The following is a 25,842-nucleotide window of genomic DNA, read 5'->3' on the forward strand; positions in this document are numbered from 1 at the left end:
AACACTGTGTGAGGTGAGTGGGACTGAGAGACTTCAAAGAAGTGTGACTAGCCCAAGGTCACCCAGCAGCTGCATGTGGAGGAGCGGGGACGCGAACCTGTTTCCCCAGATTACGAGTCTGCCGCTGTTAACCACTACACCACAATGGCGAATCAGTGGGTGAGATGGTGGATAGGTGGGAAGTGGCTTTGGGGCTGAATTTAACTTTGATTCATTACCAGGGGAGTAGTCCAAACCTGCCAGACTGAACAAGCTAGGATGTAGCAGATTTCCAGCTCAGCAGGCTGATTTCTGGTGCAGCTGAGCCACACCAGCACAGATCCCTCATTCTGGCTCAGCTGGCCTTCAGCTGCCTAAGTTGAGATCAGGGACTTTCATGCTGGCATAAGCCCTGAAAAATCAAGGGAGTTGCAGGCACCACACCAGGCACGACGAACTTACGCTGCATCCCAGCTTGGTTCAGTTCAGTCATATGACCTGGCAACCCGGTGGAATTTACACTCTCAAGATGAAGCTACTTTACTCATCCCCTCTCTCTTTGTTTTATTTAAAGGGGGGAAAAAACTAATGCAGAGCTTTCTTTGGGAGTGCAATAGGCTGAAATGTAATGGTAGATTCAATGTTTTCCATTCAGAATGTTCCCGCTAACTCTTCCCTGCTGCTTTTATTCTTAGCCCACAATTTTAGCGCTTCATTCATATTTACAGTGTGAATGCAAAAGATCTATATGACAGAATATCAACAGCATAAAGATTTTTTTTTCCAGGTGACCTGTGCTGGATCCTTTTGCCTTTCTCTATCCTTTGTTCACCTCCTTAGAAGTCACTCCTGTGGGTGGTGGAAAGACTCCTGGATGCTGAGCTGTTGTGGCCTAAGGATGTCATATACAGGTGAAACTCGAAAAATTAGAATATCATGGAAAGGTTCATTTCTTTCAGTAATTCAAATTAAAAGGTGAAACTAATATATGAGATAGACTCATGACATGCAAAGCGAGATATGTCAAGCCTTTATTTGTTATAATTGTGCTGATTATGGTGTACAGCTGATGAGAACCCCAAATTAACCATTTCAACTTTGTGGTTTTCATCAGCTGTACGCCATAATCATCACAATTATAACAAATAAAGGCTTGGCATATCTCGCTTTGCATGTCATGAGTCTATCTCATATATTAAACTCCAGTAGCTAATGAAAACAATTGCTTACATAAAATGGCCTTTTCCACGATACAGTGGTGCCCCGCTAGACGAAAATAATTCGTTCTGCGAGTATTTTCGTCTAGCGGGTTTTTCGTCTAGCGAAGCGGCAATGTAAACCGCGGTTTTCGCTATACGAAAAAAAAACGAAACAAAATTCGTCTTGCGAGGCAGCCCCATAGACTTTTTCGTCTTGCGGGGCAGCCTTCCGCTAGACTGCCTTCATCTAGCGAGTTTTTCGTCTAGCAAGGCATTCGTCTAGTGGGGCACCACTGTATTCTAATTTTTCGAGTTTCACCTGTATTTGTGTGCATACCTGGGCACAGGTAAAGTATAAAGCATCTGTGGGTCATTGTTACTTCTGCACTCAACAGAGCCCATCCTTAGCATGCTGGCATTCCCAGTTTCAATCCCCAGCAGCTCCAGGTAGGACACTGAGAGACCTCTGGGAGACCCTGGACAGCTGGTGCCAGCCAGTGGTGACAATTCTGATGTAGGTAGACCAACTTTGTATGTCCCCATGGACCCTCCCCACATATCCAACCTTCATGCAATCATAGAGACAAAGAAAGAGAAGGATGATAAAAGGAGAAAGGGAGCAAAGGAGAGGAGGAAGAAGGGAGTGAATAAATCACTAAGCTTTTGAGGAGAGACCATCCTTTTCAAAGTTGAGAGCCATTTATGAAAGCCTGAAATGGCTCTTCTCAGACCGCACACTAACTGTTCTAGGGCACAAAAAAAGACCACTTCAGTCCCCAGGGCCTTTGTCACTTATATTACCCCAGACATCATAATAATTTGATTGTTCAAAGAACAATACTTGCCTGTAGCAAGGTGGGAGTATTTGAGCCTCTATTACAGTGATTTAGAGCAAGATTACTGGTTAAGCAAACCAGTTTCTGAGGTGAGGAGCTCCTTCACACCAAAGGGCAGGTGTATTTGTTCTTCTGCCTATCACTCAACGGAGCTTTTTCTTTGCTCTGTAGTCGAGTGATGCCAATGGAGCACAGTTGTCTCTTGTCCTGAACAATAGCCTACAAATATGAGAATGTAAGGGAGAAGAGAGATTCATTTCTATTCCAGGGTCAAGGTTAGAGGCGCTGGAGAATTCAAATGGAAACCAAAACAGGTATAGACATTGCCACTGTTTGAATATTTGATTGTTGTCAAGAACAGATTTACTGTATCTGAATGCAGGCAGCAATTGTTCCCCAAAGCTGCAAATGTTACATAATGCCACTGAAGCTTGATTATGTAACTTGGAGGCAAAGTCCATTGAACCTAGTGAAACTTGCTTCTCAGTTCGGCTGGCGCCTTCATTATACACCTTTAGGCACCAGACAAAAATGTTGATTTTTTTTTTTAACCAGGCCTTTGGCTGATTGACATCCGATGCCCTTTTAGAGTGTGTTGTAGAACGGGGGGTTATTGGGTTGTTTTCATTATGTATTTTGTGGTTTTTAATATTGTGATTTTATGTTGTAAACCACCCTGAGAGCGACAGATATAGGGTGGTATACAATTATTATTATTAAGAAGAAGAAGAAGAAGAAGAAGAAGAAGAAGAAGAAGAAGAAGAAGAAGAAGAAGAAGAAGAAGAAGAAGAAGCTTGATGGACACGCAATATATACCAGTTAAGCTTGACCAATTCTGGTTTAGAGGAAAAGAACTCTAGGAGCAAAGACCTTGAATTTGCCTATTAGCAGTTAACAGCTGAACAACAACCTGAGCTGGCAGACAGGTCCCAATCTTCTTCACAGTGTTAAATGTACCATATTTCTTTTTTTAAATTACCATAATTATTTCTAAATCTGCATCTAGACATAAATGAGCACATGCACATTCTATGCTAATATATGTCCGCTTTTTTGAAAGAAGAAGATACATTGCCTCCTCCCCCCCCCCCCCCGAAATTGGAAATGTGCCGAGTTGCATCAGAGGCATCACAAATTAGTTATCCACAGAAGTGCAATGGTGAATTCAATTTATGGGAATGAAATACCCACATATGCATCCATGCCACATCCTGATTTCTTGGGATATGAGATGAAAGCACAGGATATTGCCGAGTTTGAATTGCTGAAATACCTCCAGCCCTTCTGAAAGACTGTAGCATACGTCACATATATTTAATTGCAAACCAGGGAACGCTCGTGTGACATTCTCAGAAAGATGGATTCAGTTGCATGGCTGTAAATGGGGATTTATTGATTTAAGTTGTATTTTATTGCATTGAGAATGCCAGGGGAACGTTCTCGATCCTTGAAAAACAATCCAAATGTTAAGGAAGGGGTATGGCTCAGTCTAGGAGCACATGCCAGCATGTAGAAGGTGCGAGGTTCAGCCCCTGGCATCTCCAAAACTGCTGGAAACGACTCATGTTAAGTACCGCAACACTGAGTTAGGTGGACCAGTGTCCTGATTTGGTTTAAGGCAGCTTCCTATATTCCTGATTTTTAACGTGTGTCTGCTTCAATATTACACCCACTCACTTGCATACCCTCCAACATTCCTGCAATGAAAATAGAGACATTTTGGTGTCCTGTTAAATGGATCCAGGGTGTGAATCCTGTCCAAAGCCTGAATGTGGGCTAGGGCCATGTCACAGCCCCTACGGGGACCACTTGGGGCACCCCTATTTGATGTAGGTCATAGGATGCCCCCTATCGGTGGTTTACCCTTAAGTGGATGGGCAGGAGTCAAGATATAGCCTGGCTTCACCCCAATGCCTAAGCCAAACTGCTCACATCTGTAACCAATAAAGTTGTGGCCTATTTGAACCCATAAACCAAAATACTTCGTGTCAGTGTGTTTTATTGCTCTCCTGGGAACTTTGTGGCTCGGGTGCCTTGGCACACAATGAAAATAGAGACACCCCCCCAACTGCCCCTTCTCTGCCCCTGTTTCACCCTCCCCCTGCAGAGCATTTCCTATCAGAAGAAGGGCAAGTGCCACCACCACAATGCCAATGGGACACAGCACACATACCCACCACCCTCCTGAGAAAACTCCATAATCCCTATTCTATTCTATTCTATTCTATTCTATTCTATTCTATTCTATTCTATTCTTTGGTAGATTTATATAAAGAGAAATAAACACACCTATAAATGAATTTTAGAAAGGGGTGAGATTAGACATGGATGAACAAAGCACTTTATAAATAAATGAAGCAAGACTCCTTGTGCTCTACTCCGCTTCCCCTTTCTTCCCACAGGTTCTGCCCTCTTACTGCTCCTCAGAGTTGGCATGTCAAATAATAATAATAATAATAATAATAATAATAATAATAATAATAATAATAATTTTTATTTATACCCCGCCTTCCCCGACCAAAACCGGGCTCAGAGCGGCTAACATCAAGTGTATAACACATTAACATAAAATCAGGCAATCAATTAAAATACATCCTAAAATCAGATCAGGGTCAGAATAAAATCCAATCAGATGGCAACCCGCAGATTAGGGTTGGGAACTTTAAATGCTCACCAGGCTCATAAGTTTGTGCTGAACTTATATGGGCCTGTGAGAAAAACTGGGAGGCCACTTTCAAGCAAGTTCTTATGAAAAGGGGAGGGGAGGGGAGTCAGACTGAACACTGACCAAAGGCCTGGCAGAACAGCTGCGTCTTGCAGGCCCTGCGGAAAGATGTCAAATTCCGCAGGGCCCTGCTCTCTTGTGACAGAGCGTTCCACCAGGCTGGGGCCACAGCCGAAAAGGCCTTGGCCCTGGTTGAAGCCAGTCTAATCTCCTTGAGGCTCAGGACCTCCAATTTGCAGACCGTATGGTCCTCCATGGGGCATACCAGGAGAGGCGTTCCCATAGATACGAGGGTCCTAGGCATTTTAGGGCTTCAAAGGTTAAAACCAGCACCTTAAACCTGATCCTGTACTCCACCGGAAGCCAGTGCCACTGTTATAGCACCGGGTGAATGTGCCCCTGCAGCGAGGACCCCATAAGGAGTCTCGCCGCGGCATTCTGCACCCACTGGGTGTTGGTGGCCGCAGACTCTCATCATCCTTGCCCACTCTCCAGCAACCGCTACAAACCCAAGGGAGGAGTCAGCAGCCATGGCCACGGGGAGGCAATGGAGTGCTCCCTTGCAGCTGCCACTGCCACTGCTGGGGACAAGCACTGGGGACAAGCACTCTTCCCTGAGCTTGGCAGTGGCAGCGCTAGAGTGGAAAATCTGTCCTGGTATAGAATTAGAGGCATCCCTCTTTGTAACCAGTGGACACTTTGGTTCTATTTAAAGCAAAGTGTGTTTGGTTGGTGACAGTTCTTCCTCCATCCTGCCGCCTGCCCCCCACCCCCGCCACCAGTCCTCTAAATCACATCTCTCTCTTGCCGTTTTAATGTGGCTTTCTAGACACGGATGTGAGGTGAATGCTATCAAGTTCACAGCAGATAGATCTTGTGCGTGTTAAGTAGATTTCATTGTAAATAAGCACATTCATCTTTATTTTCCAACAAGGAAATTAAAGGATTTAAATGGTTGTATTAGATTTTTACCCTCTGTGATATTGGTTCATGCATAATAATTAATTGATTTTTCTTCCTTCACGGTTATTTCTTCAACTAATGCATTGTTCTCTTCTTCCTTTAATTCATTTAATGGGTTGCATTTTAATTTCCTCTGTTGGCCTTGGAGACGATAGCTGTAATTGATGAGGGACATTTTCAGAGAGAGGAATGGTGGTGGTTTATTATTATTTTTTAACTGACCCCTTCTACAAAACTCTTCAGTAAGGCATTTGCATTACTCAGCCACTGTTGCACATCGTGTTGAAGTGCTTGAGATGCTAGCAACAACCTATTGCGTGTTGAGGTCCCCAAGCCACCCCTCAAATAAACACACACTTCACACAGGAATTTAAGTTTAAGGTTTTTGGCATAATTTTGGCCACAACTTTATTAAAATACAAAATGTGAGTGGTTGCTTAGGCATTGGTTCCGACTATCTGTCCCAGTGTGGTGTAGTGGTTAAGAGCGGTGGACTCGTAATCTGGGGAACCGGGTTCGCTTCCCTGCTCCTCCACATGCAGCTGCTGGGTGACCTTGGGCTAGTCACACTTCTCTGAAGTCTCTCAGCCCCACTCACCTCACAGAGTGTTTGTTGTGGGGGAGGAAGGGAAAGGAGAATGTTAGCCGCTTTGAGACTCCTTCGGGTAGTGAAAAGCGGGATATCAAATCCAAATCCACCTGGGGACAGACTGACATCTGCCCACCTTGCGGAAGTCAGTAAAGGGAAAACACTTTGGGGAGAGAATGGGAGCCGGGGGTCTGGCCCTCGCCTCTCCCCTAATGTTCCCAGGGGCTCTTGCGTGGCCCTAGCCCCTGACCAGGGGGTACGGACAAAAGCATGGTGAGCCCCTGGATTCCTTTAACAGAATTGCACAGCCAATCCTTACCCCTCCACCAACCAATTTAATAACCAATGCCTAACCCCAATCTTACAAGTTGTGACTAATTGCTACGCAGTAGGTGAAAACCAAATGGCACCAGCCAATCAGCCAAATGGAAAAACTCCTACCAGGCCCCTGTCCCAAAAGCAGACGACCCCATGACAGGCATAGCATGGTCAACACAGAGGCCTAAATTATAGGGAGGGAGAGCGGGTTATCCGATGCACGCAGCGAAGAGGGACTTCCATGTTCACAAAAGACAATCTTACTCAGCTATGAGGGATCGTCAAAAAAGAGGAAGAGACTACAGGCTCCCAAATACAACACCACAGGCTGGGGTTGTGTTTAATCATAATTTAAAGCTTTTGCTGACTTTGTTTATGTAACACAGTGGTAAAATGCTGTTGTTTGAAAAAGAACTTATTTTGCTTTGCATGCGGAAGTTTATGGGTTCAATCCCTACGCTTGAGGATTACTGATGAGGCTTTCAACAAATCAAAAAGAAAGCTCAATATGATTTTTGTTAAGTTGTGGGTGGACACAGCAGACGACACAGTGATTTTCAGGCAGCTCTTGTTTATTCTCAGGCTGGAACAGAAGTGAGCTGAAGGGCTCAGCAGCCTGCTTATATAGAACTCAGCTACAATGCAACAGTACCAACTTTCTGTAGTTACCCAATCCCTGAACGTCACTTTTCAATCCTTCATTTGCATGTGCGGACCTGAGTGAAAACTGCAGCAGAATGATCTATATACACACACCCCTAGTGGCCTAGGGTGAGAACTTCAATACATAACAATTTTCCCCCCAGATATCATTCCACAATGTATATTAATGTTGCATAAAATATTGTATTTTCTGAAGACTGCAGTCACTTACAGGTAAAATTAGATATCATGATGATCTAATTGCCATTTCTAATTCCCATAGTTTGTCATCTGTCAAGGAAAGCTTTTTCTGCCAGATCTTGGAAAAAATAAATGGGTTAGCGTGTTACAGCAAAACAACCAATTTAATAAAGATTTTTTATATTGTTAGGTTAGCATCAGTCTTGGCAAAAGATCATATCAGATTATGCTAGCTATTATTATTTTCATTACTACTTAGAAATGAAGAACAAAGGGGGAGGGGGCGGAATGCCAGCAGTGAAATTTTCCTAACTTAAATTTTCACAAGCGTTAGTGGAAATCTGGATTGTGATATTACATTACAAAGAATGGGTTCTTGACTTTATCATCAAACTTGGCAAAACACAGCAAATTATCCTGCTGCTTATATATAAACAACAAAATGATCTGAAACAAAATTGTGGCTTACATTTTCATGAGCACTGAAGCAAAAGTGAAATACCAGTACTTTGTTGTAACGTTGCATTTAAATGTGTCCCTCTCTCCCATATCTGCATGTTTACTGTTGTGAGGATAATAATGCACCAATTAAAACACTGAATGGTAGGAAGTGACAGAATATGTGGTTTTATTGGCAACTCGCACTAAAACACACCTGATACGTGGAGATATGGGCTGTTAAACCTTTAAATTATGCCCTTGCGAGTTCTTTCAACGTTTTCCACTTCCCTAGCATAGAAAAAAGACTGCATGTTTGTTAAGTTTAAAATGGTTTACTTACAAACTTTCCAAAAGTCAGATTTATGGGCTTTCTCATACAGCATTCAGAAATCACAGTCAGTGTAACAGTGCTTTTTCAGACTAGACTCACCAGAACTCAGTTTTGGCACCTCTCAGGTGGGTGCCGTTGCCATTATAAGAGAACAAGGGAGACATTCATCGTGAGTTCCAGCACCTCCTTTTCTAGAAAAAAAGCACTGGCACCTATTTTTCTAGGAAAAAATAGCACTGGCAGTAAAATTGGCTTTTTTTACAGTGGTGAAAAATTTCCAAATTATTAGTACAGGAACATGATAATGTTTTGTAAAATGCCATGAGGTCTGCACTTAGAGCAACCAGCCCAGACCTCTTTACATGCAGGAGTTCACATGATAGACTGAGGCAGGGGCATAGCTAGCTGCTCCAGCACCTGGAGCGGCGGTGGCGGCGGGGGGGCAATCCGCACATGGGGGCACCCAGGGGGCATCGTGTCAAGCTGCCCAAGGAGTCCTCCTGGCAGACGCAAGCCCAACGCTGTTGTTTCGGGCAGCGCGGGGCCCCAAGGCACCACGTAACTCCCAGGAGAGACGCACGACTCGGGCACACTGCAGGCCAGGCCCCACAGTATGTGCCGCCCCCATGTGGTGTGCCATTTTGTCACCCCATCAGGGATGACACCCGGGACGGACTGCCCCCCCCCTACGCCCCTGGACTGAGGGAACAATAGGCTAGATTAATTTCCTCCAAAAGTGAGGGAAAGTGACTTAGATAAGACTTACTCTATGACATCAACCCCTTCATGCATTAATTAGGCATAAGTACGTTGGTTATATGAAGCTGGTTAACCCACAAACCACTTTTTCAGGCAGATATAACAATTGCATGCAAAGTTAATGAACCACCCAGTGTCTCATACTGACATTTGGTGGGGTGTTACCACTTAACAGACCTTCCAACACCTGCATCATTGCAGTGTACCAATGAGAGGAGGCGTGTGGCGGCAGCAAGGTCAGGATGATGTGAACACACTGGTGGCAGTGGTGCAGCAATGGGGGGCAGGGGGTGGTGCGCTGCCAGTGCCACATCTCCAGGAGTGACAAGGCATCCGATTTGCCGGCACGGCGCTCCAGCACCACACAGACGGTGCCGAGATCCCCTGCTTGCGGCTGCAGCCGCATGTAGAAGACCCTCCACTCGCTGCTGCAGCCATGAGCGGAGGACCCAGGCATTGCCCACATGGCAACCTGCTACGCATGTATTGTACACAGCAACACCACGCATGCGTGCCACGTAGCAACGTCCCACCCCCAAGTGCTCGTATTGTTTGCTGCTCCAGGTGCCCAACCGGCTTTCTACGCCAGTGACTGGTGGGTGTGCTAAAATTGGCTCCACTACAGCATATGCACTTCTTACGGATGAGGGTGGCACTGTGGTCTAAACCGCTGAGCCTCTTTGGCTTGCCGATCAGAAGGTCGGCGGTTTGAATCCCCACAATGGGATGAGCTCCTGTTGTTCTGTCCCAACTCATGCCAACCTAGCAGTTTGAAAGGATGCCAGTGCAAGTAGATAAATAGGTACCACTGTGGCGGGAAGGTAAATAGCGTTTCCATGCGCTCTGGTTTCTGTCACGGTATTCCGTTGCGCCAGAAGCAGTTTTGTCCTGCTGGCCACATGACCCAGAAAGCTGTCTGTGGACAAACGCCAGCTCCATCATCCTATAGAGCGAGATGAGTGCCGCAACCCCAGAGTCACCTTTGACTGGACTTAACCGTCCGGGAGTCCTTTACCTTTTTTATGCACCACTGGTATTTCATTGGCACCTTGCCCTTCTCCCTCCTGACATAGTGACGTATATGATGAGAGGTCAGGTAAACACCCGCTGCTGCATCCTGAGTATAAAAAAGATTGCTCTGACAATTAGGCAGTTGGTTCTGTTTTCCAAGGCCATAACAGCCATAAATGGACATTTTTAGCTTTTCCACACAGAACTGCACACCAGCTCTCTATAAAAAAGTACAGTGTCCTTTGCAAATGTTCACAAGTGGCAGCAATATGCTGAAAGCCTGTTCTCCTCAAGTTTGTCTTGACAATATAGATGCGATGGTTATTGCTTTGCACATCAGCATATGTCTGAAATCCTCAGATTTTTTTTAGTTTATTTTGCACATGCAAGCTTCTGCTTCTTAGCTGTCAAAACCAATCTTGCCCCACAGCTACATTTTTTTTCCTGTACAACCAGATTTGGGATATCGAAAAGAGCACTTGAAGTAGTTTCATACCTTAGGTGTTAACAAGTTGTGCTGGGTGATTTCTGAGAGCCAGGATATGCTATTTCTGTGTTCTTTTATTTGATGGTGTTGGGGATTGTGTGTTCATCATTTTAGGACTGCGCTCTTTTGTTTTTGGCAGAATTCTTTTTCAGGCGTGGGGAACCTTTTCCAGCCTGTGACCCACATTCCCTGTGGGGCAGCCTTCTCTCAAGGGTCACATGCCAGTGGTGGGTGGGCCAGAGGCAAAACTGTGTGGAGCACTGGTATAAATTTCACCTTTGACCAGTACGCTAGTTTCTTCGCACATCTTTCTCTGTCCTCCATCCAGACAAGTAAAGAGGCATTATCAGAGTGCCAGGAAATATTCCAGACCCTCCAAGTGTACCTGTTTTCCAGGGCCAGTCACGGATTTACAGAAGCTGTCCCAGTTTCTGATTTGATCCTGGAACATCCCACATTTCCTTAGGATGTCCCTATTTTTATCAGATAAATATTGGGGGGGGGGTATGGAGTTATCCAACCCCTAGGTCATCTGAAGGAAGCCCTGTGTAGGGAAGTGTTTTTTTTTTTTCTTTTAAGTTTAATGTTATGTTATGTTTTTATATATGTTGGAAGCCACCCAAAGTGGCCGGGCAACCTAGTCAAATGGGTGGGGTATAAATAGTAAATTTATTATTATGGAATAGGACGTCCCTCTTTCCATCAGAGAAATGTTGGAGGGTATGCTCTTCAGAACTCTAAATCTTCAGAATATTGGGAGGCATTCATGAATTAAAATCATAGAATTGTAGAATTGTAGAGTTGGAAGGGTCCACTAACATTATTTAGTCCAGCTCCCTTCAGTGCAGGTATTTTTCACCCAATGTGGGGCATGAACCTTAGGACATCCCTATTTTCATTGGAGGAAATGTTGGGAGGTATGAAGTTTGTGACCCTCAAGCCGGGGGGGGGGGGGTCAACTATACAACCTTTAGAAGACATCTGTGGATAGCCCTGTATAGGGAAGGTTTTTTAATGTTTAATGTTTTATTATGTTTTTATATATGTTGGAAGCCACCCAGATTGGCTGGGGCAACCCTGTCAAATGGACAGATGATGATGATGATGATGATGATGATGATGATTAAACTAGGACATCCCTATTTTCATCAGAGAAATGTTGGATGGTATGATATTCCAGCCTGGCAAAAGCATTTGGTGCGTGAAGAAACACCATTGAATGGTATAGCTTTGGGAGAGTTTTGAGGGCCAGGAAAATAGGCTTCAAGGGCCCCATCCGTGCCCCAGGTGAGTTTCCTTTGAAGTACGGTGGGTCAATTTGCCTGCTGTTTATTAGGATGTAGAAAGTAAATCATGTCCTCATCACGGAGGGCACATGTTGCTGTGAGATCACCAAAAATGACTTCACTGTTTGTGTGGGTGGGAGCGTTTGGATAGCCACAACTACCCAATTGGGTCCCTCGGTTGCTGGGGTAATTCTGGCCAATGGGGTTGAGAGAATTTGCAGCCGAGGGACCTATTTATACCTCTACATGTTGCGTCAAGCTTCCTCTCAGCGCCTCATGCATCAGATCACCCTCCCACCCTCCCTATATTTAGGGTCTTGCTATGACCTTGCTATGCTGTCGTGGATCATCTGCTTTTGGGGCAGGGGCCCAGTAGGAATTTTCCCATTTGGCTGATTGGCTGGTGCCACTTGGGTTTCGCCTGCTGCGTAGCAAATCATCACAACTTTGTAAGGTTGGGCGGTTAGGCATTGGTTCAAGGTGTGGTGGAGGGGAGGTGGTCACACCTGCCCCTCCCAGTGTGCATAGGGTATTCTGTTAAAGGAATCCAGGGGCTTGCCATGCTTTTGTCCAACCCCCTTCCAGGGCTTAGGGCCACGCCAGAGCACCTGGGAGCATGTTGGGGTGAGGTTGCGTCTGTGGTAGGACCAATGCTCCCCCAGGATGTTTACCCTTACTGACTTCTGCCGGTGTCCAGTTGTCAGCACTGCCCTGACGGAGGTGAAGGTGCAGCTAGTCGAACCAATGCCTAAGCAAACCACTCACATTCTGTAATCAATAAAGTTGTGGCCAAAATTATGCCGTGTGCTGCTCTGGTTCGCCAGAAGCGGCTTTGTCATGCTGGCCACATGACCCGGAAGCTGTCTGCGGACAAACGCCGTCTCCCTCGGCCTATAGAGCGAGATGAGCGCCGCAACCCCAGAGTCGGACACGACTGGACCTGATGGTCAGGGGTCCCTTTACCTTTTAACCTTAAACTAATATTGGTGTCAACTGTGTCTTTCTTTGGTAGGTGTCAGGGAACTGCCCTCATCCCAGAGCGGAGGGGTGTCAGGGCTTTCTCAGTATCGGGAGCCCACACCTCATATGTTGAGCAATTCCTCGTCGTCCAGTGGGGGAAGCAGCAATCCCTTTAGTGGGGAGGGGGGAGCTGATCGCGGAAGTGAGAATCAGGGCTCTGGCAAGATAGGAGAGCCATCACACCAAGCTAGGGCAGGGGAAGGCGCACCTCTTCCGTCGCCCCACTTGCGCAGAGGGGGTTGGCGCAGGGATGGTAGGCGGGGGTTCCGCATACCGCGACTTTTATGCTGGTCAAAGAACCGGAAGGGTTCATTCCCGGACTCTGGCGAAGGATGAGACAGACGTGAACCTTTATGCTCTGCACTGTAAATATCTGCACAATAAAGAACTGAGAAAAGAAGTGATGGAGTCCACTTGGTTACTCATGAGCAACAACTGAGAACCTTACAGGAGGTCTTGGGGGTCTTCACACGCAACATCAATTCCAGTGAAGGCAACTGAAGAGACAAGCTATTGAGCAGTGCATGTGCGATACTAAGTGTATTGTTGTTAATTTCATCACTATAGACAGCATTTTACTGAGCAGAGGGGAGATGAGATGTTGTTGGGCTCCCAACTGCCATTACTCCCAGCCAGCACAAGTTCTCCATGCCTTGAGAAGAATGACACAATATCTTCTACACAGGCCCTTTTCCACATGCCCCCACATTGGGAGTTAGGCCATCAAGGACAGAGCCTTTTCAGTGGTGGCATTGGTATGCTATCCTCCCCTTCACTTATAAGCCACCTACATTATTAACACTCGTGCAAAAGATGGATCTTGAAAAGAGAAGCAGTGCTGTACAAATATTCTGTGAGATGCAGCCTTCCAAAAAAAGGGAGAGAAAATAAAACTTTTGGGTGTCATAATGGATCATAGACATGAATACTTTTCTTCTATCTTTACTCTCGAGACTAGAATGTGAAATGGTCTTTTACATCTCCGCCGAAAATTCTCTCTTATCAGGGGGATAATAAAAAAAATCCCCCTAACAAGCATATTTGAACCTAGGGATTTTACAGCCTGTGCATTTGATTTGGAGTGTGTGTGTTTATAACTTTAAAATGTTCCTTTCAATATATACTGTTCCTTCAGATCCAATAAAAGTGTCCTTAAGATGGAAAATACATTGTTCATATCTCACTGACTTTGATTCCATTATAAATTATCGTCTCCTCTCCAGGACGCCGTGTGCTGTTTTGATAGTCTTTCTTGGAACTGCCTCACTTCCTCATCTGCTTCTGTGCATATCAGCTTTAATAAGTCTGGAAACTACCTACAAAAGGGTGATTCAATCAAGAATGCAGGGAGATTGCATTGGATTGGATTGCTAGCACTGGGCTTCAGCCTGAAGCAGAAACCTGGGGGCTATCTTAAAGCACTTTGCAAAAGTGCTGTTTGAAACAGCTTGCACTTCTTCTTTAACTGAGCATGTAGCAGCAGTGGAGTGAGGGGAGACTCTCCTGTCCTCTCCTGTTCTGTCCTGTGCTGGTGACTGCCAAATGTGGTTGGACAACTCCCATCAGCCCCTGCCAGCATGGCAAATGGCCGAAGGGTGTGGGACAAAGGTCGGCAACCTAAGGCCCATGGGCCAGAAGCGGCCTATGAGGGTCGCTTAACCGGCCCATGACCCACCCCCGAACCGAGCTGCCTACTTGGCAAGTCCCCACACACTGCGCTAAACCGGCACAGTATGGCATAGGGACTCTCTTCCGCGGCTCTGGAAATTGCCCAGATTCCGGAAATCACTTCCATGCATGCCCACATGCCAAAAATAGCTTCAGCACAGGCACAATTTTCGGCGTCTGGGCATGTGCAGAAGCGATTTCTGGTGGCACGGAAATGCGCAGATGCGATTTCTGGCATTGCGCTGCACCAGCCTGGCCCACGGAGGATCTCTGTGGGAATGATCCAGCCCATGCCCGGTAAGCCTTGCTGACCCTTGGTGTGGGAGTTGGACGCCAGCAACATTTGGTGGGCTACGAGTTCCTCATTCATGGTATAAAGAATTGCGGCCTTAAGGCCTCCTTCCTTAGGACTTCTGTGTACCCTGCCCCTCTGTAGCATCTGAGCAGTTTGATTAATTACACTCAGAATCCACTCCACTTATCGTGCCCCGCTTATTCAACCACAACCAGAGTCTTCAAGGGATGAAGTCTGGTCAAGGATCAGGGATACTGTATTGCAATGCTAATGCTTATCAGTGAATGTTTGAATCGAATATGAGTTTCATCCTGCACATAAAATTATCAAAATTGCAGTCCATTATCTCCTGATCCAACACATTCTGGTTGCAATCCAAAGAAACCATATGCATGCGTTGTGGGTTTTTATTGGGGCGGGGTGTTATTTCTGCAAACAGCTGACAGCCAAAGAGGCTGTTTTTGAAATGCAACATTGGCTTGCCTTTTTTGGCAGGTAGAACCATCTTGTTGAAAGCTTCCAAGAATCATCTGACCACATTCTTGTCCTTTCCAACACATACACATAACAAAGCATTGTTTGGCCTGCAGCCTTGATGTGGAAGTTGCTTTCTGCTGGGAAATTGCTGGGATTTATTTCTGAGGAAAGGCTGTGTTATGTACTGAGTTGAATAGGATCCAAACTGCAGCAGGCTGATTGGTCCTAGAACAATAGGATTGAGATTGCAGCAGTCTGACTGGTCCCAGAACAATAGGATTGAGATTGCAGCAGTCTGACTGGTCCCAGAACAATAGGATTGAGATTGCAGCAGTCTGACTGGTCCCAGAACAATAGGATTGAGATTGCAGCAGTCTGATTGGTCTGCAGGAGCCACCCAATCCAGCTCCAGGTGGAAGTGAATCCGCATTCCGATTGGCATACAGGAGTATCCCGGAATTAGCCAATCACGTGGGGCCCATTGTGTAAATAGTGTATATAAAGCAAACATTTTGGGGGAACTGCATTCCTCACTACTATGAGCTGAATAAAGAGCATGAAAATCACACTGGACTCCGAGTATCTTTCACTGGCGACGAAGGTGGGATCCCGCTGAGCTGACTGCCACACACAGCACCGCAGCAACGCCACCTGCCGCACAGCTGCCTCGCACCGTGTATCCAGGCTTCAGCTCCGGGTCCCAAGGAACTCAAGATGGCAACGGACAGCAGCTTCTCGCCGTTCAACCCAGCATCAGGAGACTGGGAAGGATACGCCACCCGTTTCACCTTTCTTCTAGAAGCTAAAGGGGTCACCAACGATGCCAAGAAGAGGGCGATATTCTTCAGCGTCTGCGGAGAGGAGACATTCGAAATCGCCCGGGCTCTCCTTGCGCCTGATGATGTCGCTACTGTTCCTTACAAAACAGTAATGGAACGGCTGAAGGGGCACTTCTCGCCACAGCCCTCGGTGGTGGCTCGTCGAAATGCCTTCTATGCAAAGCGGCAAGCCCCTGGGGAAACCACAACGGGGTTTGTGACCTCCCTCCGCCAAGCCGCTCGGTTCTGCAACTTCTCAGAGTTGGAGAACATGCTGCGTGACCGCCTCGTCGGTGGCCTGAGGGACGAGAAGCTGCAACGACGCCTCTATGCCAAGAAGGACCTAACGTTCCAGGTCGCTCTGGAGGAGGCCCTGGCAACAGAAGCCGCCGAGAGGTCGATGCAAGAGGCACGGCCGAGCGTGCCGTCCCAACCAAGGGTCCACCACGAGGACCTCATCGACGATTCAGGATCAGACAGGGAGGAGGTGCACAGAGTACAGCAGCGCACTCAAGCCGTGCACACACCACAGCTGCCTCGACCAGAAGGAGGGAACTGCGCAAGCTGCGGGGAGAATCACGAGAGGAGGACCTGCCGTTTCCGCAATGCCGAGTGCAGGCAGTGCAGAAAATCAGGCCACATCGCCCGGGTGTGTCGGGCTCGGCCCATCCGACGCCAGGCATCAGATGACCGCCCCAAGAGCCCCAGGTTCCGGGGCCCAACGCACCAAGGCAACTCGACGGAGACCACGGACTACCAGGTATACCAGTTGCCCCACCCCAACATAGAGAAAATTTATGTAGAGGTACAGATAGAGGGGGCCCCGTGCCGCATGGAGCTGGACACAGGTTCAACCCTATCCATAATCTCGGCACGGACTTTAAGGAAACTGTGCCCTACTGGGGGTCCCAAACTCAGGCCAGCCCCATTCACCCTCCGGGACTTCCAGAAACGTAAGGTCCCCACAATGGGGGTGGGGACCTTCAGGGTGCAATATCGAGGGCGGACGCGGCAACTGGACTTGCTCGTGGTCAAGGGCTCCTACGTTAGCTTACTGGGATTGGCATGGTTTGGACCACTGGGGCTAGCCGTCACCGGGGTGAACCGCACTAGCTTACAAGTGGATGTGGACGCCATATGCAAGGAATTTCCGGCGGTTTTCGATGGGAAATTGGGACAGTATACGGGCCCCCCTATTGCCCTACAGCTGGACCCCGCAGTACGACCTATCAGGCTCAAGGCCCGCCGGGTCCCGTTCGCCCTGAAACCCCGTATAGACGAGGAATTGGACCGGCTCGTGGAGCAAGGAGTGCTGGAGCCTGTGCCTAATGCCACCTGGGAAACCCCGATCGTCACACCCGTCAAGCCTAATGGTTCGGTCCGCATCTGCGCAGACTACAAATGTACCATAAACAAGGCCCTCATGGCCCACGCATACCCAGTGCCAGTGGCCAGCCATGTCCTCGCCACCCTGGCTGGGTCAAAATTTTTTGGCAAGCTGGACTTGGCCCAAGCCTATCAACAGCTGCCAGTAGATGAAGCCACAGCAGAGGCACAGACAATTGTGACGCACAGGGGAGCGTTCAAGGTAAAGCGGCTGCAATTCGGTGTCAGCGTGGCACCAGGCATATTCCAGAATCTAATGGACTCGCTGCTTAAAGGGATTCCTGGCGTCACCCCCTTCTTCGATGATGTGTTGATTGCCGGGCCCACAGCAGAGGAGTTTGAGGACCGCCTTCGCACCGTTCTGCACCGTTTCCAGACGGCGGGTCTCAAGGTGAAGCGGGAAAAGTGTCTACTAGGAGTGCCTCAGGTGGACTTTCTGGGATTTATGGTGGATGCAGAAGGGGTCCACCCGACTGGGGACAAGGTACGGGCCATTTGTGATGCCCCAGCGCCCAAGGGCAAGACTGAACTTCAGGCCTTCTTGGGGCTATTGAACTTTTACCATGCCTTCCTTCCCCATAAGGCAGCAGTAGCAGAGCCCCTACACAGACTCCTGGACAAGCGGGCCCCTTGGGTGTGGGGCCAGCGCCAGGAGGCCGCATTCCAGGCAGTCAAGGACTTGCTCGTCTCAAACTCTGTCTTGGCACACTTCGACGAGAGGCTGCCGGTGGTGCTAGCATGCGACGCCTCACCCTACGGCATCGGCGCTGTCCTTGGACACCAACTCCCAGATGGAAGAGAGGTGCCAGTGGCATACTTTTCCCAGACACTCACCGCAGCCGAGCGGAACTACTCGCAAATCGACAAGGAAGGTCTGGCAATCGTGAAGGGAGTAAAAAAATTCCATGATTTCTTGTACGGGCGGCCCTTTACCGTGGTGACTGATCACAAGCCGTTGCTTGGTTTGTTTGCCCCCGAAAAGCAGACCCCCCAAGTGCTGTCTCCTCGCGTTCTCAGGTGGTCAATTTTCCTTGCCGGCTACCAGTATGCACTGATTCACCGCCCTGGGAAGGCGATGGGCCACGCAGACGCCCTCAGCAGGCTACCACTACCAGAAACAGGCCCCGACCCAGCACCCGCACAAGAGGTTATGAGCCTGGAGCTGCTTCCCAACCGCCCTATTCAGGCACTACTGGAACTTAGAGGGGAGGGGTGTTATGTACTGAGTTGAATAGGATCCAAACTGCAGCAGGCTGATTGGTCCTAGAACAATAGGATTGAGATTGCAGCAGTCTGACTGGTCCCAGAACAATAGGATTGAGATTGCAGCAGTCTGACTGGTCCCAGAACAATAGGATTGAGATTGCAGCAGTCTGACTGGTCCCAGAACAATAGGATTGAGATTGCAGCAGTCTGATTGGTCTGCAGGAGCCACCCAATCCAGCTCCAGGTGGAAGTGAATCCGCATTCCGATTGGCATACAGGAGTATCCCGGAATTAGCCAATCACGTGGGGCCCATTGTGTAAATAGTGTATATAAAGCAAACATTTTGGGGGAACTGCATTCCTCACTACTATGAGCTGAATAAAGAGCATGAAAATCACACTGGACTCCGAGTATCTTTCAGGCTGTTAGATCAGAATGCAAAGCTCGGGCAGTATTCCACCCCCCACCCCCGTGCGCACGCAAGCCATGCTCGTAGATGCATGCCTCTGTTGCTTTCTCATGTCTTCTGCACAGTTTCAAATTGCAGCTGCAGCTGCAGTTCATGGCAGCAGAGTTCTTACCCCTGACAAAGCCCCATCAAATATTGATTCATCTGCGTCCATCGCAATTGCAGAAAGCACGTTGCAAAAAGGGAATGAAACAAAAATGCCGGGATGCATAGCAATCAATTCTGCATTTTCAAAGTTGCTGAGGAGCTGTTTTCCTCTCCCGTAAAATAGTCTGTCTTTTCTATGCAGAAATGGCCATCAATCTCCTTGCTCTTTTATTGTTGCCGTATTTTATATCGGTATCATGTATACCTGGGTAAATAGCTGTTCTGCTATTTTGCCCATATCTTTTAAAGCAACAGCCCCCCCCCCCGACAAATATGGACCAAAAGGACTCCATCACCACCCAACCCACATTGATTTATTGACGTAGAACACTATGGATTAAATTCCTGATGCACTTAAGGAAAATAGAAGGGTGTTTTTTTATCGGGGTCCAGCAAAATAGTGCTTGCTGACCAGTGAATAGAGGCACAACACTGCAAGGACAAAGGTGGTCTAAAGATATTTGCCAGATTGCTTCTGGGTCAGGGTCATGGTTCTTGTATTAATTCACAAAGCTCTATATCACTTGGGCCCAAAGTTCTTTAGGACCACCTGATCCCATATACAGGACCGGTGCTAGGGCTTCTTGTGCCCAAGGCAAGACCACCTTCTGGCGCCCCCCCCCCCCCGCCAAAGCCTGCTTTAGCGGGAGGTGGGGGGTGGTGGAGAGGCAAGCAGCAGTTTCTCTGCTGTAGCAGAGAAGCTGCTGCTCGCCTGTCCTGCCGCCTGCCCCCCGCCAAAGCCTGCTTTAGCAGGAGCCGGGGGTTGGTGTAGGGGGCAAGCAGCACCTCTCCGCTACAGTAGAGAAGCTGCTGCTAGCCCATCCCGCCCGTCCCACCCAAGCCTGGCCAGCACCCCCTCCATTTTGGCACCCTAGGCAATTGCCTAGTTCACCTTAATGTTTGATCATATGCTACTTTGTAATTGTGTGTGTGTGTGTGTGTGTGTGGATGGGGGTATCTCTGTGCCCAATGATCTACCCCACATGAGAATTACTCAAGTTACAACCTCTGGAATGGCACTCTGGCACCATCCCCCCTCACATCACTGCTAGTGGAATCATCTTGTTCCGCTTGTTTCCACTGTGAAACAAAAAGGGCTGTGTATATGCGCCTTGAAAAATATGAAGATAATAGCTAGGGTTGTGCACCAGCCACAAGATTCAGTTTGGACCCTGATTTGGTGCTTCGGAGTGGGGGGAGATCCACACTGATTGGCTATTGGATTAGGCTTGGGTCTAAATTTAAAACCCAAATCAGAAAAAAACAAAGCTTCACTGGCCCTCATTCCTTCCACTATTGTGGGGGGAAATGGGTCTACCCAGTGCCATTTTTCTAGAAAAAGAGGTGCCAGAACTCACAATGAACTCCTCCCTTGTTCTCTTATAATGGCTATGGTGCCCACCTGAGAGGTGCCAGAACTGAGTTCCAGCAAGTGTCAGCTGAAAATAGCCCTGCATATACCTTTCCCCCCTTTTTACACAATTTATAAATTACATGGAACAGACTACTTTCGTTTTAATATGGCTCTCCCTGAAACACTGGAGCTGCTTATCCTATACATACTTGTGATGAAGTAATTCCCTTTGGAGTAAGCAGGAGTTATTATTTCCATGTAAACCTCTTTAGGATGGATGAGCCCATTAAAGACTTGCAAAGGAGATACATTTTTAAAACCCACAAACAAACACCTTCCCATGAAGTTCTCTTGTTTTCTTTTCCAAAGCAGAAGGGGCTCTTTTCATACCACGGCCAATTTCAGATGAGTTTTGGAATGCCTGCACCCTGAGTCTTTACCATTATTCTTTGTCCTGCAACTCCTGAATAACAAATCCCAGAGATCTGTTCGCTTAAGCAGTTTTATAGAGCTGTGTAATGTTATTAACATAACTTTGGGAAGAGGGAGCAGGTGGAGGCGCCATCTGTCACCCGTACCTCAATGGGCAATTTGCATAAAAGTTTTAAGAACAGCAGCTTAGTGCCGAGAGACAATCAAAGGTAGCCTGGTAAACTTAGCATCAAATTGCTGAAATCATAACTGTTATCTAACACAACCCTCCTCCCCCCAAAAAAGCTAGTGGTTTCCCACTTGATGTACATCACTTCCCAAAAGAGCCAGAAAGGGGGATGGCAGATGGGGTGTACCAAAGAGTTACATGTAAGCTGATAGTCTTTCTGCCTTTCATCTCCCCAAAGCCCAGTTCTCAGAGCGCTGCAGCCATACAAGTACAATTTGTTTTGGTGCCATGACCCTTTTGGCAGATTGGACTTTGAGGACAAGTTACGAGTTGAGGTCTGCCTGCATGCGGCAAATATTTTCAACTGAAAAGCAGGAAGCTGAAGGCTACTGGAAAACACGATTGCAGGAAAGAGATAGTTACTCGGAGGAATAGAGAAGGAGGGATGAGTCCCCCTGCAGGTTTTCTTTAGCCCCATCTAAATAGCATTTGTGTCTGCTTGTAAAAAGGACAGTCATTTGTTTCTGCAACTTTCTCCTCCCTGTTCGAAGTACAGCAACCGAGATTGTTCAGTGCGGTTTTTTTTAAGAGTTAGTATTTTTCGCTCCATAAGACGCACCTAGTTTTTAGAGGAGGAAAACAAGGGGGAAAAATATTCTGAATCCAATGTTGTACTAAACTATTTAATAAACTACCAGTATATCAGAATAATATTTCAACCATGTAAAGTGAACAGCAGTCAGCGGTGGCATTAAGAACCACCATCACTGTCATTAATAAATGAAGAGAGACTTTTATCCCCTCACTCAAGAGCGTGTAAGCGGCTCTTGCTTTTCTTGCTTTACAGAGAGATGGGTGAAGGGACAGACGGGAGCCCTGGCTCCTGCCCGCCCCTCCTCCTGGTTCGCTGTAAAGCAAGTGGAGTGACAGCCGCTTGGCAGAGGCATCCCTCCGCTCATGACTGCAGCGGCAGCCGAGGGATCCCGCTGCCGTCCAGTGCCTTCGCTCCATAAGAAGTACAGACATTTCCCCTTACTTTTTAGGAGGGAAAAAGTGCATCTTATGGAGCAAAAAATATGGTAATTCAGAAACTGGTTAGGATTTCAGCAGATGTCAATTGGCTGGAGATTCTAGCTAGCCATAGATGCCAGCTCTAAGGAGCCCAGGTCCCTTCACCCCTGCAATAAAATATTGGGGGGGGGGTACGTTGAGAATAATCAGCAGAAGCATCTGGGAAGAAAGAAGAGTCCAGAGATTTCCCCCCGAATAATTTTATAAGTTGTATGTCTTTCTTTGCTTCTCAATTTGTATTGTGTTATTTTATGCACCGTGACTTGCTTTTGTTTTTTATTGATTATAGTTTAGAAATTATTTCCTATAATTGCTAAGAGCGAATTTCTGTTTCATTATCATTTGCCAATATTTAAGTGTATGGTGCATTACTATCTTCTAGTGAATTATTGGATATTACTTTATTTGACACAAGTTGTTTATTTTATACTTACGATTTCCTCACGGCATTTTTGTGTCAGATCAGATTGTTATAAGGTGCGCGAACTTTGTTGTTGCTTCAGTTTGTAAACTGCCTTGTTATAGTAATATAGAAAGGTGGTATACGAATTAAAAGTGAAACAAAATGAAAAAGAAAGAACGAAAATGAAATCAGTTGCGGAGGAGACTGATTACAACATCAGCGGCTGGCAACTGCTTCTCTTCTCTTATTAAGTTTGCTGATGACACCACCATAATGGGTTTAATTACAGGCGGAGACAAATCTGCGTACAGGGGGGAGGTTCAAAAGGTATCCCCATGGTGCTCAGAAAACAATCTGCACCTAAACATTGGCAAGACAAAGGAGACAGTGTTGGACTTTCGGAGGAAGAGAGGGGAGCTAGCCCCATTGTATATGGGGGGGGGCTGTGTGGAGTCTCTTCCTTTAAATTCCTGGGAGTCCACCTTAGTGAAGACCTAACTTGGAAGGTCAATGCAGCCCAGGTGGTCAGGAAGTCCCAACAGAGACTTCATTTCCTTAGGGTCTTGTGAAAGAACAATGTTAGACAACAACTGATGATTTCCTTCTATCGGTCCACGATAGAAGTGTTCTCTCATACTGTATTACGGTGTGGTATGCTGGTTTGACAGCCATGGACAGAAAGTCCCTACAGAGGGTGGTGAAGACAGCACAAGACATCATGGGCTGTCCCCTGAGTCCACTAGACATCATCCCAGGAGAGCGTTGCCTCAGAAGAGCAAGGAACATTCTCAGAGATGACTCACACCCTGGCACCTTTTTAATCGGCAGGAGATACAGAAGCATGATAAGCCACACTAATAGGTTAAAGAACAGTTTCTACCCGTGAGCTGTGAGGTTGCTGAATGGAAGACAGCAAAATTGCAGCTGACGTTCGGAGTTGGAGGTTGTACGACAGCACATAGAGTGTAACAAGGACTGAGAGATTGAGGGGGGCTCATTTAATTTCACTGTAAACATGTGGTACAGTGACAAATAAGTATTTCTATTCTATTCTATTTCTCCTCTTTCCAGGGAGGGGAAGAAGTGGGGAAGCAGCCCTGGGCTGGTGGCAAGACAAGGAGGCCATTCATGGAGCTGAGTGTGGCAAAGTGTGGCGTCTGCGGCTGGTGGCTCCCGTTGCAGCAGCCGCAGAAGCAAAGGAACAGGGAAGCAGCTCTGAGCCGGTGGCAGCAGCAGGAGGAGGAGGTTGAGTGGCAGAGAGAAGGAGCCATTGTTGCCACTTTCATATCCACCCCCTGGTTCCTCCCTGTGTCCCTGCGTCAAATACACACAGAGGCATAGGAACGTCAGGTGGTACCCGGTGCGGAAAATTTCTTGTCCCCCCCTATTCATCCCCCCCATTCATCCTCCCCCCTGCAAAATGGTTTTACGTTATTTCATATTTTCTTACAGAGGAATAATAACAAGTAATAATAATAATAATAAACTTTTATTTATATCCCGCCCTCCCCGGCCAAAGTCGGGCTCATGGTGGCTAACATCAGATACATAACATTGGTATAAAATCAAACAATAATTAGATTACCTCTTTAAAGCATCTCAAAATCAAATTAAAGTCTAATTAGATGGCTTTCCACGGGGTTAGGGTTGGGAACAGCAAGTGCTCCACTGAACTGAAATTTCAGCCTTCACGACATAGGAAAACAGCCAAGTAAACAGCTATTTTGGTGGAGGAGGGTCAAGATATTAACCGATATGCATGAAATTTCATTTATAACTATATAATCCCTAGTATAGTAAGATAAGACCTTTGGAGCAGGCATTTTTTTAAAAAAAGTTTTTTTTATGAACCGCCCTAGTAGGGCAGTAATTGTTCTTGATAATTTGTCACCCCCTCCATTATGGAAAATGGGGCAGACAGCCCCCCTACGCCCCCCCCTTGCTATGCCCCTGAATACACATCATGCATACATCATCTCTCCCCCACCCCATCTTCTCTCAAGTTGGCGCCTCTGTAGCTAGCGGTTGGTGAGGAGTTAGTTGAGTTTTTCACATGTGAAAGGCCTGTAAATAAGACAAACCCCCCTGTGCATTTATCCTCAAGTCCTTTAAGTCATCCTCAAGTCTGCCCGGTGCCTTCATTATACAGTTGTACCTTGGAAGTCGAACAGAATCTATTCCGGAAGTCTGTTTGACTTCCAAAACATTCAAAAACTGAATCGCGGCTTCTGATTGCCTGCAGGAAGCTCCTGAGCCAATCAGAAGCCCCGTCGGACATTTGGGTTCCCAAAGAACATTCACAGACTGGAACAATCAGTTCCAGGTTTGTGGCATTCGGGAGTCAAAACATCCGAGTTCCAGGACGTTCGGGATCCAAGGTACGACTGTAAACCTTTAGGCACCAGGCAAAAACGTTCCTTTTTAACCAGGCCTTTGGTTGATCTGATTTACATCCTTTGCCCTCTTAAAATGTTAGGGAATTTGTGTGTGTGTGTGTGGGGGGGGGTTATTGGGTTGTTGTTTTTATTTTGATTTGTGGTTTTGTATTTTCATTTTGTTCTGTGAACCGCCCTGAGACCTCCGGGTATAGGGTGGTATATAAATTCAAATAGTAATAGTAATGATAATTGTCGGAATACGTTTCACGGATCCGCCATGGATTCATATTTATTTGGTTATTTTATGAGTTTTTCGAGGTCTATTTTTGGTATAATTGCGCGTAAAAGCGAAAGTGAAAGCATGAATGAATAGTGTGGTTCACTTACGAGATTAATCCGCCTTTATTTTATAGTTCCAGTCATGTTCAAAGTTGTTAATGAGCGTTAAACTTGCTTCCCGCCCTTTTGGAGGGCAGCAACAGTGATTTTATTGGTTAAGGCATTATTGATGATGTCACGTTTGTTCCCTAATAAAAGGCAGAGGCACCCCGCTTAGGCACGTTCGTTCAGTTTGGGTTAGGCACGTTCTTCTTATGTTCTTTTAGTTGGGTTTTAGTTGAAGTCAAGTTTAGTTTAAGGGACTAGGAGCGGGCTGGATGGGTTGGATGGGTTTTTCTTTAGTTAGAGTTAGATCGCGGAAGATCATTCGGTTTTAGTTTTAGATAGGTTCTTTTAGGTTAGCCTAGGGTTAGGCCCGCGGAAGATATTTCGGTTTTAGTTT

The sequence above is a fragment of the Lacerta agilis genome, chromosome 16, assembly GCF_009819535.1.
Source record: "Lacerta agilis isolate rLacAgi1 chromosome 16, rLacAgi1.pri, whole genome shotgun sequence".
NCBI lineage: Eukaryota > Metazoa > Chordata > Lepidosauria > Squamata > Lacertidae > Lacerta > Lacerta agilis.